The 19177-nt window shown below is 38.9% G+C and overlaps 3 protein-coding genes across 3 annotated transcripts in view; 1 reads left to right on the forward strand and 2 right to left on the reverse strand.

The window, feature by feature from the left end:
* Positions 1 to 967, reverse strand: part of LOC137236680 (uncharacterized) — an 85500-nt gene extending 84533 nt beyond the window's left edge. The window contains exon 1 of the mRNA XM_067759577.1: positions 842 to 967. The gene's annotated coding sequence lies outside the window, so the exon portion shown is untranslated. The remainder of the gene's footprint in view (positions 1 to 841) is intronic.
* The window catches only part of LOC137236681 (adenosylhomocysteinase-like), a 505973-nt gene that overhangs the window by 237642 nt on the left and 249154 nt on the right, over positions 1 to 19177 (reverse strand). The window lies entirely within an intron of this gene.
* LOC137236677 (putative fatty acyl-CoA reductase CG5065) overlaps positions 1 to 19177 on the forward strand; it is a 176938-nt gene that overhangs the window by 12416 nt on the left and 145345 nt on the right. The window lies entirely within an intron of this gene.

A 19177-nucleotide genomic window follows, 5' to 3' on the forward strand; every position in this document is an offset into this window, starting at 1 on the left:
GATATCTTGATGAAATTTGGTAAGCAGGTATATTTTGATGGGGGATTTGACATTTGTCGGAATCGACCGGATCGGACCACTATAACATATACCTCCCATACAACCGATGGTTCAATAAGAGGGTTTTCGCCATTTCTGCCTCATTTTAACAGCTAGCAACATCAAATTTTACCACAAGCTTACGTATTGGGCATAGATGGTTGTCTGAAAAAATCGTCAAGATCGGACATAATTATAATATATATCCCATACAACCGACTGTTCAGGTAAGAGGATTTTCATCATTTTTGTCGAAATCGATTTTTAGTCCGATTTAGAGGATTTTTTCAGACAAAACAAAAAAAACTAAAATATTCATAATATGAATATAATTGAAAATATGAAAATAATTCGAGCTAATTGAATATCTAATTGCATTAGCAGAAGTCAATTAGATTTCTAATTGTAAAGGTAACCCAATTCTTTTTGCTAATGGCAACTAATTGCAATTAGATTTACCATTAGAATAAAAATTTCTATTATCTAATGGGAATTAGTTGAACTATTTCTAATTGTTTAATGAATTAGAGAATATAAACCAATTGCATCAATTGCTAATTCTAATTGGAATTTAACATGTATGCTTTCCATATCGTGTTGTTATAAGATGCGGTATGCGTTACTAGTCACTAGCTCAACTTCTTCGATTTGAAGCTTTAATAGCGATATCATAGAGGAATACAACGCCTTGAGCTGTTGAATAAATAAACTCAAATGTTTTTTTTTGCAAAATAATCCTAAATTACAGCAATACTATGGTGGTGGAGCTTTATAATTCAAATTACTCGTATACTTCACTTACCACGTGTTAAAATCGAACTGATCCCTCGCTGTTTGTATACCCTTGATTGTCTTGTTATAATATTTCTCCCAGGATCTATACTTCTCGGGAACAGCGATTAGTATATATTTACTTCTCTCATTTCTCTGCATCTCATATTCGCCGTTGCCTCTTATGCATATGTGCGATGCTTGCCATCTGCTTTCTTTGGTGATGTGTATATGTGTATGTAATGTCGTCTAAGCTCTTAACTGCTATGTCCTTATGATACTCCTTATTTTGCTGTCACTATGTCATCAGGTATAAGGTTATCTGAAAGATAGCCATATAGATAAGCCATTTAAAATAAAGATTCCCTAAGGAACTATTATAACACATTAGGGAGAATATAACAACCCTATTTCACAGAGACCTGGTTAAAACCTGACAATTTTAACGCTGAGCTTTTTTCAAGTGACTACGTCGTTTACCGGCAGTATCGTATATCTAGAGCAGGCGGTGTTCTTATTGCTGTGGACTCAAGCCTTTCATCTGAGTTGCTGTTGTCGGACAACACATTTGATATTGAGTTTATAGCAGTAAAGATTTCACTGCGATGTTTTAGGTTATATATTTTTTGCTCATATATTCCGCCCGGTCGGATATGTACGTTTACAATTGCCATAATTTAGCTATTCGAAACTTGTACTCTCAGTTGCGAGACAAAGATCGCTTAGTCGTTCTTGGTGATTTCAACTTACCATCGGTAAATTGGATTAGTTTGAGCGACTCAAACACTTTGACTCCCACCCGTCAGCATGATTTCGTTAAGAATAATTTAGATACATCTCTCGTACAGATCAACAATGTTTTAAATTGTAAAAACAAGATTCTTGACCTGGTATTTGTGGATGAATCAGTGGGCATTGCTCTCAGTCGTATTTCTCCTTTATCTTTTCCAGAAGATCCCTTACATCCTACGCTTGAAATAGCAATTGATATTGTTCAGCCTCCTAAGGAGCTGTGCCATACAAAATTAAAATCTCGGTCCCGCTCAAGATGTTTTTATAAGGCGGACTTCATAAAGCTCAACGAATTGATTGCTACTCATGACTGGTCAGATCTTTATTCGAGTAATGACGTCGACTCAGCGACTTCATTATTTTACGGTATTCTTGATGGCTTCTTTGAAAGATGTGTTCCCCTTCGATGTGTTAGTGCTGGAACAAGTAAACCACCTTGGTTCACAAGACAACTTATAAGACTCAATAATGTTAAATCTAGGCTTTATAAACGTTTCAAGAGATCAGGATCTTATGCCGATTTTTCTAAATATTCGGTTGCTCGTTGCAACTTTCATTGTCTAAACCAACAATGTTATAAGTTGTACTTAAGCAGTTGTAAATTTCAATTTTTCAACAATCCGAAAAGATTTTACAGTTTTGTTAATTCCAAGAGGAAAACATCTGGTTTTCCAGCTACCTTTTCTTTTGGTTGCAAGAATGATAGTTCTGATAATGATATTGCGGAATTATTTGCAGAATTCTTCAAGTCGACCTACTCATCTAAACGTTTTCAACCCGGTCAACACTCCTACAACTTGGAAAGTTTTAATTGCATTCGTAATCCAGTAATTGTTAAGAATACTGTTCTTCAGAGCCTTCTCGGTTTGAAACCGATTTTTTCTCCGGGTCCAGATGGTGTTCCTAGTTGTGTACTCAAATACTGTGCAGTTAACTTATCTGAGCCGATACGTAAATTATTCCAATTATCTGTGGAATCTGCCACGTTTCCATTGATTTGGAAGAAATCATTTATTATACCTTTGCACAAAAAAGGTAGTAGGTCTAGTATCGAGAACTATAGAGGTATAGCTAAGCTTTCAGCTATTCCCAAAACATTTGAGCGAATAATTACATGTCAACTTCAACACATGTGTAGCTCCATATTATCGCCCGGTCAGCATGGTTTTGTGTCGCGTAGATCAACTACTACCAACTTGCTAGAGTTTACTTCTTTTGTAATGGATGGATTTTTAAACAATAGGCAAACGGATGTGATCTATACCGACTTCAGTAAAGCGTTTGACTCTGTCAATCATGAGCTTTTAGTTTGCAAACTTGATTTACTTGGATTTCCGAAGCATTTACTTGCATGGCTCGAAAGCTATCTCGCGAATCGGACTCAACAAGTTTTGTTTAAAAACAGTCTTTTTAGGTTGTTTGATGTAACGTCTGGTATGCCTCAGGGTAGTAATTTGGGTCCGTTACTTTTTACCTCGTTTATAAATGACTTACCACAAACTATCATACATTCCCGAACTCTTATGTATGCGGATGATGTTAAACTTTGTTACTCATACTTGCCTTCGGAGTCTTCCCGTGTGGAGTTTCTTCAGGCAGACTTGGACTCATTTCAATGCTGGTGTACTGCAAATTTACTAGTTTTGAATTGCTCGAAGTGCAAACTAATGACATTTCACCGAGTGAAGCCAAGTTTGACATCGTATACGTTAAAAAGCACGCCTTTGGAGCGTATATCTGTCGTAAGTGATCTAGGCGTTCTCCTTGATCCTAAACTGACTTTTAATACGCATATTTCATCAATGGTAAGCAAAGCAACGGGTATACTCGGTTTTGTGAAGCGATGGGCTAAGGAGTTTAATGATCCGTATCTGACTAAGACCCTCTACACATCGTTGGTACGACCAATCTTAGAGTATTGTTCGTGTGTCTGGTGCCCAGGGTATCAAAACTTTATAAAGCGTATTGAGTCAGTACAGAAGCATTTCATTATATTTGCACTACGTGGTCTTAACTGGGATTGTAGTGTACATTTGCCACCATATAGAAATAGGCTTCTCCTTATAAATCTGCCAACTTTAGAAAATCGAAGAACTTTACTAGGGGTAATGTTCATTCACAAGCTCATTATGGGCGAGATCGACTCATCTGATCTTGTTAGTCGACTAAATTTTGCTGTTCCTGGTAGAACGTTCAGGCACTTGTGCCTTTTTATTTACCACTTTGCCGGCAAAATTTTGCCAAAAATAATCCACTGCGAAGCTGGTGTTCGCACTACAACTTGTATAACTGCATCAGTTTTGAATGTTCGTTTTCCGAGTTACATAATTCAATACTGTCACGTCTGGCCTGATATTTTGTACTTTCTTTCATATGTATGGTTGAATTTAATTATTTTTAATTGTAACATTAATTTTATGTTTTATATATCTTAGTAGTCGACCGCATTGTGTCTGTGTCGACTTTAATCCAAATAAATTAAATTAAATTAAAATTAAATTAAAGCTTATGAGCCAAAAAAAATAATTTTTACATAAGGTCTTATTTTGGGATACTACTTGCTGTATTTGGAGCCTTTTTTATATGTAAGGCTTAAAACCTAATAAAAATGAGGTGCACATGAGGCGTTATAATTAGATAATAAATTGAGTACAATAACCTGATAACAAGGTTTATGAACCAGGTAGAAGAGGGAACAGTATGCTTATTTCAACTTAACAATAAATCTAATTGCGCACATTAAATCAGGCTTGCATAGAACTTGAAATAAGACAACATCTGACTTCGAATTCCTTTTTTCATATTTATAATCACCTATTTCAAAACATTATTTAAGTATAGATTGGTAGTCTCTCATCGCAATTTCATGTACGTTCCTAAGTTCAAGATACGAGACAAGTAACATTAAAAATTCCTTTTCTTTTTAATTTTTTAACGGCCATCCCGGAAATTCATTTACAAAATACCACTTGCAGATGTCGTTTGGAAGCTGCATAAAACACGAAGCTCTCACCAGTGTGTAGAATAGATAATAAACAGTATACCAAAAATTGGAAATAGATCTCCTCAAACAGCGAGAAATATAAAATTCACGTCTTAAATTATAAAAAGTAGACTTACTTATTGAAATCAGTTTTATCGGCGTACTTATTTTTAAAATAAAAAGAAATTCCAGTTTCCTTAAAGTTATCACAAAAATGTATCGACTAAAGAAAGGTTTTATATATCATGTATCCCGTTTTAGTTTAGGGTTCATTTTATTTTTATTTTTATTTTTATTTACTTTGGTGCTAAGATTTATTTGATTCGTAAACAAGCCTAAAATAAGGCTTTATTTTGAGGTGTATGATGTGTTTTATTTTCCTTATTCTAAGGTTTATCGATCAGGAGTGAATCCAATATTCCTTATTGCTTACAAACGCGTATGCCAGTTTTTGCTTGGTTGTCTCATTTGCTTAGATTGCTGATGTAGTTGTGCAGCATTTATTTACTTGCTGCATAGTGATGTGTCGGAATTGCTAATATTCGCCACAGTATCGAGGAATAGTATTCGATATCCTATCATTCTGATTAAAAAACTCAGTGAAACTTATGAAAATTGATCCTGTACATGTGTATATACTAGACATTTGTACGACTGCATTCAAAAGCCCTAAGGACGTATTCAATTAGTCTGTGAGTCAGTATTTTGACTTACCTTCATAGATCACATGTAATGACATTTGTTATTCGTTGGTTACTGCAAACCGAGTGATGGCCGAGCAGTAATGAAATTATTCATATAGATGTGTCCAACGCAATCTTAAGGGCCGTTTAAACTTGATGTATCCATATCCATATAAAACAGAGTATCCAACCAACCCTATTGGAAATCAATGTAATTTGCCAATGTTGCCATACCATAACGCCCTAGCCATAACCATACCATGTCCAACCAATTGGTTTTTGGTTTTTGCCATATCCATAACCTAAAAATACTTGAGTTGGAGAATTTATTAACATTTTGTATATTTTGTTTATTCTTTTGGATACGTTTTGACTAAGAGACTTACTTTTTGTGGTATATGCTTGTGATTTTTTGCGTTTTCTTAATTTTTATGAAACTTTCACGATTTTTAGGTTACGGCACCAATAACTGATTCCAACTGATATTGTAACGAATGTTAGCAGCACTGAGCGATTCTATCGTCTCTAGGCCGATGCTAAGCAGTGACGTGAATTCACATCCATAGATCAATCATTATGTATCTACATAAACGAAACAATAATTGCGTCTACACATATGTACCATGTACGTATACGAGCAGCGGAGAGTCAATGCACAAACACATGCATATTTCTGAGATACTCCTATAAGTATGCAATGAGAAAAACTATAAAATTGTGCAATTGTAGTTACAGCTGAGAAGTTTGAGAGCTGCTGGACTAGTAGATTCTGGAAGCGCATAGAAGATGCGAAGGTTGAAATCAAAGAGTATAAAAGGCGGCAATTGTAGAGGCGCTGAAATTCAGTTTGATTTGAGTTTCGATTAAGACGATATCTAGCGAGCAATAAGTTTGGTTATTAAGCCAGCTAATTGCAAAGTATAAGTGTCATTGTGAAGTATTTTAATAAAGGCCATTTTTCCATTATTCAATATTGGAGTTATTTATTCAACAGTTTAGTGATACGAACTTAGCCAAAAGGCTAATAAGAGGATTTGCAAGCAAATTCGTTACAATATGGATAAGTAAATGTATGGTTATGACTATGGCGTTATGACTATATCAACTTTGCTAGACCCATTATGCATGAAAGTAACATCGCCACAATCGCGCAAGATGTTGAGTTTGTAAATATGAAGAAAATTGAGACTTCGCAATTTAAACTTATTTCGCCTTGGTCATTCACATACAAAATTTGCAAAGCACTGTTATAAACATTCTCACTATACAAGAAAAATACTTGCTAACATATTTTGTCTCTTCCCTTATATCGTGCGATATATCCCTAAAGAGAGTGGTCTGCGATTGATCTCTTTCTCCACATTGGGGTATAATGGATCCCCTATAGTCCCTTTTGGGTATATTTGGCATCAGTCAGTTTAAAATTTATGTAGCCAATTGAAAAAAAACAATAAAAAACAAACAGCAAGGAAATGAATAAATTAAAAAGATTAAATGTGATTGATTAGCATTATTTAAGAAAAATGCGGAGCTCTATACCGAACCTAAAATACTACGACCATATGTTCCATTATCGCAATATGTGTTTTGTTTTTATTATTCAACAACACCAGTACGAAAAAAATTAAGAATATTGTATTAGAGTTTACAAAACTATAAAATCCGTAAGAAATTTCGTACGTAGGCGAGCAAAAGAGACTTGTGTAACTCTGGCTGTAGAGAAACGAAGAGAATATGTCCGAATCTACCCGTATGGACAAAAGAGGGCCTATCGCACAATTCCCATAGGGGTACAAAGAGGAAGTGTCGAATAGTACAGAAAAGATCTGTCTGACAGTACCCGTAGGGGTAAAAAGAGGGCGTGTCGAACAGTACCCAAAGGGGTACAAAGATAAAGTGTCAAGAATTACAAAAAGGATTTGTCCAACAGTACCCTTAGGGGTATAAAGAGGCCAAGTCCGACACTACCCGTTCAGGCATACACAGGTACAATTGGTCTCTCCATAGGACATGCTCAAACAAAAGGGACCACTCCAACCCATATAAAGACATCAGTAGTGGAATTCACTAACTTATAACGATGCGATTTGTCGAGATTTTAATTACCGATGTTGTCGCTTGCCTTATCGATTGTACTATTCTATAACTTAGTTTCAACGACTCGAAATAGTTGACATTTAAATTTCGTTTTAATAGTAAAAAGGTGGCAGCACAGCTTAACGAAACCTAAAAAATGCGAAAAGCACAAAAGGAATGCCAAAAAAAATAAATTCCGTATACTAACTGCTTTTAAAAGTCATTATTGTGCAAGTTTATACATATTTTAACAAAAGGTAAGTAAATGCGATATCAATTTCTTTTTTTCTCTGTTGATATCGGAGTTATTCTTGTACCCCTTAATTGACCATCAAGTTGAGAAATAATATCATGAGCCAAGTCTGGGGTTAGTCGGTACAGCTTTCGAAACTCCGTTGCATTCAAGTGGAATGGGTTATCAACTTCTCTAAGAAGGTATCTGTCCACTGGCGATGGACTTAGTAATTCTTCATCCTGTGATAAAACGTACGCCAAGTACTCAAATGCCGTTTGACTGTAAATCAGCTTTTCGCGTTTGAAAGTATTTAATCAAAGTTCCGATTTTCTTTTTTAACTAAAATTGCCAGGAATATTAATTCCGTGATTTTTAACGCAGCCAATTTACTTGCCGTTTATTTAACAATACAGCTGATCGTGGATAAACAAATATCGGTACAAAATAGTTACTGAATAACGAAATCGTTATAGTTATCGATTCGCAAATAAAGTTAAAAAAGTTAGTGAGTTCCACTACAGAACTGGCTATAGTCATATACTTCGGCTCATCCCGGATTCAGCCTAGACTAGTCGAATTTTTTGCAGGGTTTTTTCACTTTCTCTCCATTTCAATTGTAAAGTGTGAAAGCACCCTTGGTCAAAGAAAATGTCGATTTCTTCTTCTAATGCTTTGCTTGCATTAGTCGTTCTCCATACAAATACGACCAAAAGAGAAATTGGATGAAAAACAAGAATATTCGTTAGTAAACTCGAACGTACGGGTAGAAAGAGGACAGCATTCGTAGGCGAAAAGAAGAATACTTATCCGCCAAAGCCCACAAATACAAGAGCAGGGTCTGTTCGATAGTGCACTTAGTGGTACAAAGAGGACTTCAAATCCCACAAAGACATGAGGATGGTCTGTTCGATAGATAGTAGCCTTAGCGCTACAAAGAGGTCAAAACTGGCAATATTTGCATATTCCTTTGCGCCTCATCCCGGATTCACCCTAGATTAGTAGCATTTTGGACAGGTTCTTTGTACAAACATACAGATGATTTGTTTTTTTATTTCTTATTAATTTTTATAAAGTAACTGGCGTACCCGGCAGACGTTGTCCTGCCCTGTAATTGAAAAGTGGGTTTCCCTTCCCTCTACCACTTTTTATATCATCGAATAGACTATAACTTTACTATTTTTTTTCCATTTCTACTTCTTATTCCTATTTTTCCTTTACTGTCTTTATCTCCACTGCCTTCTCATTCCCACTCGAACTCTCACTCTCATTACCAAGCCCATTCTCACTTCCACTCCTACACTAACTTTCTCCTACTCCCAATCTCATTCCCACTCCCTCTTTCATTCCCATTCCCACTCTTACTCCATCTTCCACTCTCTATCTCTCCCATCTAAATTACTACCTATATGGAATCTATATACAGAATATTGGATACCCCCTTCTAGAAAGTATAGTCATTGAGACACATTTTTTTGCTTCATTTACACTCCCATCCCTTCCCCCACTTCCTTCTCCTACCTATTCTACCTAAATTAGCTCATATATGAAATCTGTATACTAAATATTCGATTCAGGTAATTACGGGGATATCGCGGTTCTCTGTTCCATTAATATGAAAAATTCAGCTTCAAAAGGAAATTTTAAAACTCTTGCATTTTTTCCGTATTTTATTTGACGTATTATTATATCAGCTTCGTTTAAATTATAGACCAAATTTTATTGAATATCGTGTTAATATTGTGAAAGGTTTAAATTACTCCACAAAATAGTTTGAAAAATTGATTAAACCAGTGGCGGGTTTATAGTTTAGGCTCAAATTTTAACCTTTAACAGTTCTTAAAATATTTTAATTCTTGAAAAACAGTGAACAACTTGACCACCCAAGTGTACGAACAGACAAAAAAATCTGTGCCACCTTAAAATTTACTGTAGTTTAGTATTGTTACGAATATTAGCAACAGTAAGGGGTACTTTCATCTCTAAGCCGATGCTAAGAGTGATTTGTATGCACATCCATAAATCAATCATTATGTATCTACATAAAAGAATCAATCATTAGGTCTACACATATGTACGTACACGCAGCGGAGAAGCAACGCACAAACACATACAGATATCTTATCTGAGATATGCAATTATAATTGTGGAAGTGTCGCTCACAAACACACGCGCATATGAGAGCTATACACATACATCTGTAGCTATAATTAAAACAGATAACCAACTAGTAGATTCTAGAACAGAAGCGCCTAGAAGATGCAACGAGGAAATTAAAGAGTATAAAAGGCAGCAATAGTAGAGGCGCTACAATCAGTTTCGATTAAGCACGCTATCTGTCGAGCAATAGTAGAGTTATTTATTGTGAAGTACTTGAATAAAGGCCATTTTGCATTATTAAATATTGGAGTTATTTATTCAACAGTTTAGTGATCCGAACTTAGCAAAAGGTTGCAAATAAGAGTATTTGCAGTAAATTCGTTACAATTGGTGTGAGAAGAGGAATTGTTGAATAAATTCCGAAGATTGGGAATACAACTTGGACATGGCAAAGTTGAGTGAATTGAGGATCCAGCAACTGAAAAGGGAGTTGGAGAACCGTGGATTGAATACAACCGGCAATAAGACCGAACTTCAAGCACGGCTACGAGAGGTAATGGAGTCGCAAGGAATTGATGTGGACAAGTATATCTTTTATCCTGATGGGGACGAGACAACAACAAAACTTGAAGAGAAAAACGAAACATCGCAGACAGTTACGAGCACAGACTTGAACATGATTTTAGCTGCAATATCTGCACAAACATCGACAGTAACATCAATGGCGTCGCAAATGTGATCTCAATTGGAAGAACAGAAAACATATATGGCATCACAATTGGAAGTACAGGAGGCACGCATTTCACAAATGTCGTCACAAATATCATCCCAACTGGAATCGCAGGAGAAACGCATCACATCGAAGATTGAAGCACAATTGGATGAACAGAAAACATACATGGCGTCACAAATTGCAGAACAATTAAAAGAGCAAGAGGCACACATAACATTACAACTCGAAGCACAGGAAGAGCTTATCTCAACGAAGCTGGAGACACAGGAAACAAAAGTCTCATCGCAGCTGGAGGCTTTTAGTGAACGACACGATAAAATGGAGTTTCAGCGAGTAATCCAAAGGTAAAAACACCATCCTTTCACGGTTCTGTTCCTTTCCAGGTCTTTAAGCTACAATTTGAGAAGACCGCAACTGTGAACAACTGGAATGCTGAAGATAAAGTCGCTGCACTCTTCGTAGCATTGAAAGGACCAGCTGCCAAAACCTTACAGACTATTCCAGAGTACGAACGGAACAGTTATGATGCATTGGTGGCTGCTGTAGAACGACGTTACGGAAGCGAACACAGGAAACAAATCTGCCAAATAGAATTGCAAAACCGCTACCAAAAATCTAACGAGACTTTGCAGGAGTTTGCTTCAGACATTGAAATATTGGCTCATCTTGCAAATGCGGACGCACCTGTGGAATACACTGAAAGGGTAAAGATTCAGAGTTTTATAAATGGCATACGGGACGTCGAAATAAAGCGAGCTACATACGCAAGCCCAAAGCAAACATTTGCTGAAACGGTATCATATGCATTGACTCAGGAAGCAGCGTCACTTTTGAGTAAGCCCGCATACAAAGCTCATCGCGTGGAAGTGGAAAGGCCCGACTGGGTAGACACAATTTTGGAAGCATTAAAAGAATGCAGCAAAAAAACGATGGTGGCGTCAAATGCTTTAAATGTGGAAAGCCAGGGCACATTGCACGTTATAGCAGTACCAATCCTCACAATTCCAGCAATGTGGGTGGCCGTAAACGCAGAGCTGAAGGAGATGAGCAAATCTCCAAATCCACTCAATCGTTAAACTAAAGCGAGTCAGCCGCGATAGCTGGCTCCCTCAATTGAATGCCCCATAATCTCTATCTCGCAAATTGGAAGAAGGTCAAGCAATCTTACTGTCGGAGGGCATGTGGATGGAACTTTACTGACTGTAGATATGGGTGCATCCCATTCCATCATTCGATCAGATTTAGTCAACAAGAAGATAAGACCATTGCTTGGAGCAAGATTACGTATAGCCACGGGAGAGGACACCCAGGTAATTGGAGAAGTAGCATGTGAAGTAGCAATCGGGAACGTCACGGTACTGCACAATTTTATAGTGGCAGAGATTGTTGATAAATTCATACCATTCATTGGACTGGACTTCTTAATCGACCAAGGCATCAAGATCGGTATGCAAAGCAAGACGATGCGATATAAGAAGACGGATGTGTCACTTAATTTCGGCTACGAGAGAGGCTACAGCAGTAAACGAGTGCTGGTGGAAGAGAGTTAGCAAATACCACCAAAATCCGAAGAAGTCATCTGGGCAAAGGTTGATGGAGATTGTGGGACAAACAAATTGTGGGTTGTAGAAGCAACAAACACATCAGCACTGAATATTCTTGTAGGAAAAACCCTGGCTATGCCAAAGCAAGATGGACGTATTCCGGTAAGAGTACTCAATGAGTTCAAGTCACCACTCAAACTGACCAAAGGAGCTATTTTGGGAAAATGCCAAGAGGCTGAAGTAGTTATTAACTGTGAAATGCTCCAGGAACACGTTTCATCTAGTAATACTGATCTTTCAAATGACATCACGGCATGGACGCAGGGACTAGAGGAAGCCTATCAGCGTAAGGCAAAACAACTGCTCCTAAAGTACGCGAACATATTTGACCAGGATGGTTCCAAACCAACCCGCACCAACATTGTGAAACATCAAATTGACACTGGAGATGCGAGGCCGATCCGTCAAGCTCCACGTAGTGTTCCACTGGAGAAGCGGGAAGTTGTGAGTCAAATCATACAAGAAATGAGCGACAGCGGCGTCATCGAACCATCAGCTAGTTCATGGAGCTCACTGGTAGTACTTGTAAAGAAGAAGGATGGAAAAATGAGGTTTTGCGTGGACTACCGGAAGTTGATTGACGTTACGAAAAAGGATAGCTACCCATTGCCAAGAATTGACGAGACTTTGGACTCGCTCTCTGGTACGAAATGGTTTTCCACACTGGACTTGAAAAGCAGCTACCGGCAAGTGGAAGTGAAGGAGGAAGACAAAGAGAAAACAGTCTTCAGTGTCGGTGATGGTCTTTGGCAATTTACAGTGATGCCTTTTGCACTATGTAATGCACCAGCTACTTTGGAAAGACTCATGGATCAGGTACTGAAAGGATTACATTGGAAACCATACTTAGTGTACCTAGACGACATCATCGTATTGGGAAAGAATTTCGAAAAACATCTGAAGAACTTGGAGGAGGTTTTCCAAAGAAAACTGGTGCTGGTCTGAAACTTACTCCCAAAAAGTGCTCTCTGTTCAAGAAGCAAGTTAGTTACTTGGGTCATAAAGTAACGGCGGAGGGCATCTGCACCGCGAATGAAAATATAGAAGCAGTGAAGGATTGGCCAAGACCAAAGAATCTGCATGAATTGAGAAGTTCCCTTGGGCTGTGCACATATTACCGCCCATTTGTGCCAAATTTTGCCAGCGTAGCCCATAGTCTCCAGGAGCTAACAAGAAAAAATAAAGCTTTTGAATGGAAGAAGGAGCAAGAAGTAGCTTTCCAAACATTGAAAGAGCGTTTGTGCACTGCCCCAATGTTGGCATATCCCATTCCAGGAGCAACGTTTATTCTATATACAGATGCGAGCGGATATGCTATAGGAGGCGTTTTATCACAACTGGTCGATGGACAGGAGAAGGTAGGTATATTACAGCCGTTCAATTCGAAAAGCAGAGAGGAACTATTGCGTTACACGGAGAGAGCTGTTGGCATTGGTAGAGTGCATTAAACATTTCCACAAATACCCCTACGGCCAGCGATTCCGCGTCAGGACAGATCACGCAGCATTGAAATGGCTTCTGCAGTTCCGTAATCCGGAAGGACAATTGGCACGGTGGATCGAGCGACTACAAAGCTATGACTTTTCCATTGAGCATCGAAAAGGTAGTACCCATGGAAATGCTGATGCAATGTCACGAAGACCATGTAGTTTGGAATGCAAGCACTGTCCAAAGGCCAAGGCTAAAGAACACATTATAGATGTCCGGCTAATGACCAGAACATGTACAGATGAATGGGACATGGAACAGATAAGGAAGTGTCAGCTAGAAGATACAGATCTGTCACATGTTATGCAAGGGCTCGAATAAAACGAAAGACCAAATAGAGAGGAGATGTCAGCAGAGAGTCCCATTGCGAAGTCATATTGGGGACAGTTTAGAGTTGATATCCGGTTGCTTCCACCGAGTATGGAAGAGTGAGGATGGTCAATGCAAGAAGAAACTGATTGTTGTTCCCAGAAAGAGGATTCCTGACGTGCTCAGCGAGCTGCATAATGATCCAAGCGGAGGTCATCTTGGAATCACGAAGACGCTCGAGAAGATTAAACAGAGATTCTATTGCGTTGGTTGCCGTCAGTCGGCCACTGAGTGGATTACGAATTGCGAGGTTTGCAGCAGAGCGAAAGGGCCCAAAACCCGAATTCATGGTCAGATGAAGCAATATAACTCAGATGCGTCATTTGAAAGGATCGCCATAGATGTTGCAGGTCCATTTCCTACTAGAAACTGCGGAAACAAATATGTACTGGTGGTTATGGATTACTTCAGCAAATGTCCAGAGGTATACCCAATCCCAAATCAAGAAGCGGAAACAGTAGCAGAAGTGTTTATAAACAATTGGGTTGCAAGGTATGGTGTACCAATGGAGTTACATTCTGACCAAGGCAGATATTTCGAATCAGCTGTGTTCCGGGAAATGTGTAAATCATTGGGAATTCGAAAAACGCGGACAACTGCATTGTATCCTCAGTCCGATGGTATGGTGGAACGATTCAATAGAACATTGGAGGAGCATTTAAGGAAAGTAGTAGACAAGTACCATAAGGAGTGGGATACACATATATCATTATTCTTGATGGCTTACCGATCGGCAGTGCATGAGACAACGGGCCAAACTCTCGCAAAGGTAATTTTTGGCAATGACCTTCGACTGCCAGCTGATTTGAAGTTTGGCATAGATGCCGATGCGGAGAGAAATGTCAACAAATCCACTGGTATCTTGGAAGAAGAGCTGAGAGAGATACACGATCTTGTAAGGCAACGATCAAAGATTATGAGTGACAAGATGAAAGCGAGGTACGATAAGGCAATTAATTCGGAAGGGTTTCAGGAAGGAGATTTGGTGCTGGTTTGTCCCCGAAACTGCAGTGTAATTGGGAAAGCCCATACAAAGTTGTAAAACGGATCAACGATGTAGTGTACCGCATACAAACCATTGGCAAACCACGAACCAAAATGAAAGTGATTCATTTGGAAAGGCTGGCAGCGTTTAGATCGAGAGATTTGTCTGATCGGGACGACCAGACTTAGGTGGAGGGCAGTGTTACGAATATTAGCAACATTAAGGGGTACTGTCATCTCTAAGCACATGCAGATATCTTATCTGAGATATGCAATTATAATTTTTGAAGTGTCGCTCACAAACACACGCGCATATGAGAGCTATACACATACATCTGTAGCTATAATTAAAACAGATAACCAACTGGTAGATTCTAGAACAGAAGCGCCTAGAAGATGCAACGAGGAAATTAAAGAGTATAAAAGGCAGCAATAGTAGAGGCGCTACAATCAGTTTCGATTAAGCACGCTATCTGTCGAGCAATAGTAGAGTTATTTATTGTGAAGTACTTGAATAAAGGCCATTTTGCATTATTAAATATTGGAGTTATTTATTCAACAGTTTAGTGATCCGAACTTAGCAAAAGGTTGTAAATAAGAGTATTTGCAATAAATTCGTTACAATTGGTGTCAGAAGAGGAATTGTGGAATAAATTCCGAAGATTGGGAATACAACTTGGACATGGCAAAGTTGAGTGAATTGAGGATCCAGCAACTGAAAAGGGAGTTGGAGAACCGTGGATTGAATACAACCGGCAATAAGACCGAACTTCAAGCACGGCTACGAGAGGTAATGGAGTCGCAAGGAATTGATGTGGACAAGTATATCTTTTATCCTGATGGGGACGAGACAACAACAAAACTTGAAGAGAAAAACGAAACATCGCAGACAGTTACGAGCACAGACTTGAACATGATTTTAGCTGCAATATCTGCACAAACATCGACAGTAACATCAATGGCGTCGCAAATGTCATCTCAATTGGAAGAACAGAAAACATATATGGCATCACAATTGGAAGTACAGGAGGCACGCATTTCACAAATGTCGTCACAAATGTCATCCCAACTGGAATCGCAGGAGACAGGCATCACATCGAAGATTGAAGCACAATTGGATGAACAGAAAACATATATGGCGTCATAAATTGCAGAACAATTAAAAGAGCAAGAGGCACACATAACATTACAACTCGAAGCACATGAAGAGCTTATCTCAACGAAGCTGGAGACACAGGAAACAAAAGTCTCATCGCAGCTGGAGGCTTTTAGTGAACGACAAGATAAAATGGAGTTTCAGCGAGTAATCCAAAGGTAAAAACACCATCCCTTGACGGTTCTGTTCCTTTCCAGGTCTTTAAGCTACAATTTGAGAAGACCGCAACTGTGAACAACTGGAATGCTGAAGATAAAGTCGCTGCACTCTTCGTAGCATTTAAAGGACCAGCTGCCAAAACCTTACAGACTGTTCCAGAGTACGAACGGAACAGTTATGATGCATTGGTGGCTGCTGTAGAACGACGTTACGGAAGCGAACACAGGAAACAAATCTGCCAAATAGAATTGCAAAACCGCTACCAAAAATCTAACGAGACTTTGCAGGAGTTTGCTTCAGACATTGAAAGATTGGTTCATCTTGCAAATGCGGACGCACCTGTGGAATACACTGAAAGGGTAAAGATTCAGAGTTTTATAAATGGCATACGGGACGTCGAAATAAAACGAGCTACATACGCAAGCCCAAAGCAAACATTTGCTGAAACGGTATCATATGCATTGACTCAGGAAGCAGCGTCACTTTTTAGTAAGCCCGCATACAAAGCTCATCGCGTGGAAGGGGAAAGGCCCGACTGGGTAGACACAATTTTGGAAGCATTAAAAGAACGCAGCAAAAAAACGATGGTGGCGTCAAATGCTTTAAATGTGGAAAGCCAGGGCACATTGCACGTTACAGCAGTACCAATCCTCACAATTCCAGCAATGTGGGTGGCCGTAAACGCAGAGCTGAAGGAGATGAGCAAATCTCCAAATCCACCCAATCGTTAAACTAAAGCGAGTCAGCCGCGATAGCTGGCTCCCTCAATTGAATGCCCCATAATCTCTATCTCGCAAATTGGAAGAAGGTCAAGCAATCTTACTGTCGGAGGGCATGTGGATGGAAAGGAACGTTTACTGACTGTAGATATGGGTGCATCCCATTCCATCATTCGATCAGATTTAGTCAACAAGAAGATAAAACCATTGCTTGGAGCAAGATTACGTATAGCCACGGGAGAGGACACCCAGGTAATTGGAGAAGTAGCATGTGAAGTAGCAATCGGGAACGTCACGGTACTGCACAATTTTATAGTGGCAGAGATTGTTGATAAATTCATATTTGGACTGGACTTCTTAATCGACCAAGGCATCAAGATCGATATGCAAAGCAAGACGATGCGATATAAGAACACGGATGTGTCACTTAATTTCGGCTACGAGAGAGGCTACAGCAGTAAACGAGTGCTGGTGGAAGAGAGTCAGCAAATACCACCAAAATCCGAAGAAGTCATCTGGGCAAAGGTTGATGGAGATTGTGGGACAAACAAATTGTGGGTTGTAGAAGCAACAAACACATCAGCACTGAATATACTTGTAGGAAAAACCCTGGCTATGCCAAAGCAAGATGGACGTATTCCGGTAAGAGTACTCAATGAGTTCAAGTCACCACTCAAACTGACCAAAGGAGCTATTTTGGGAAGATGCCAAGAGGCTGAAGTAGTTATTAACTGTGAAATGCTCCAGGAACACGTTTCATCTAGTAATACTGATCTTTCAAATGACATCACGGCATGGACGCAGGGACTAGAGGAAGCCTATCAGCGTAAGGCAAAACAACTGCTCCTAAAGTACGCGAACATATTTGACCAGGATGGTTCCAAACCAACCCGCACCAACATTGTGAAACATCAAATTGACACTGGAGATGCGAGGCCGATCCGTCAAGCTCCACGTAGTGTTCCACTGGCGAAGCGGAAAGTTGTGAGTCAAATCATACAAGAAATGAGCGACAGCGGCGTCATCGAACCATCAGCTAGTTCATGGAGCTCACTGGTAGTACTTGTAAAGAAGAAGGATGGAAAAATGAGGTTTTGCGTGGACTACCGGAAGTTGATTGACGTTACGAAAAAGGATAGCTACCCATTGCCAAGAATTGACGAGACTTTGGACTCGCTCTCTGGTACGAAATGGTTTTCCACACTGGACTTGAAAAGCAGCTACTGGCAAGTGGAAGTGAAGGAGGAACACAAAGAGAAAACAGTCTTCAGTGTGATGGTCTTTGGCAACTTACAGTGATGCCTTTTGCACTATGTAATGCACCAGCTACTTTGGAAAGACTCATGGATAAGGTACTGAAAGGACTACATTGGAAAACATGCTTAGTGTACCTAGACGACATCATCGTATTGGGAAAGAACTTCGAAGAACATCTGAAGAACTTGGAGGAGGTTTTCCAAAGAATAGCTGGTGCTGGTCTGAAACTTACTCCCAAAAAGTGCTCTCTGTTCAAGAAGCAAGTTAGTTACTTGGGTCATAAAGTAACGGCGGAGGGCATCTGCACCGCGAATGAAAAGATATAAGCAGTGAAGGATTAAACTAAATAGTTAGTTTGGAGCGGTAAACGACTCACACACACGACAATATAAAATTGATACACCTTAAAGTCGTTTAAACAATATATTTATTGTTTTTGTCTTTATTAAATTAAAAATACAAGAGCAAAACAAATGTTTCGACACATACGTAGTGTCTTCATCAGTTGCTACGATCAACTAACCAAAACAAAATAAAAATAAACAAAGTAAGCTTAACTAAATCAAACAATCGAATTTAGAAAAAGCTAATACAATGTAACAAGTTAAAGAGAGTTACAAGAACAAAAAACAAAGTAATTATATATGTCTGTATGTATAACAATAAACGGAACCATCAAACATTACTGAAGAGCTGCGAATAGACTCGAATACAGTGGGCCTGTATCACGATTTACCGAGTCACTTTTGTTTACATATATATGTAAAGATTCTAGAATATTTAATCTGCTATTATTTGTTTCTGCTTTTATTAATTGACAATCGTCTTCGCTTATTCGGTGCCTATTCGATAAAGCATGTTCAGCGATTCCACTTCTCGGGTCAATATTCTTTATATATTTTAAATGCTCATTTAACCGAATTCGTACAGTGCGGGACGACTGACCAATGTACTTAGCGCCGCATATATTCCCATCGTCGTTTTTCTGCGAGCACGTTATTGAATACACGCCCGGCTTGTCCAAATTTTCAC

Source organism: Eurosta solidaginis, chromosome 1 (assembly GCF_040869045.1).
Source record: "Eurosta solidaginis isolate ZX-2024a chromosome 1, ASM4086904v1, whole genome shotgun sequence".
Taxonomy (NCBI): domain Eukaryota; kingdom Metazoa; phylum Arthropoda; class Insecta; order Diptera; family Tephritidae; genus Eurosta; species Eurosta solidaginis.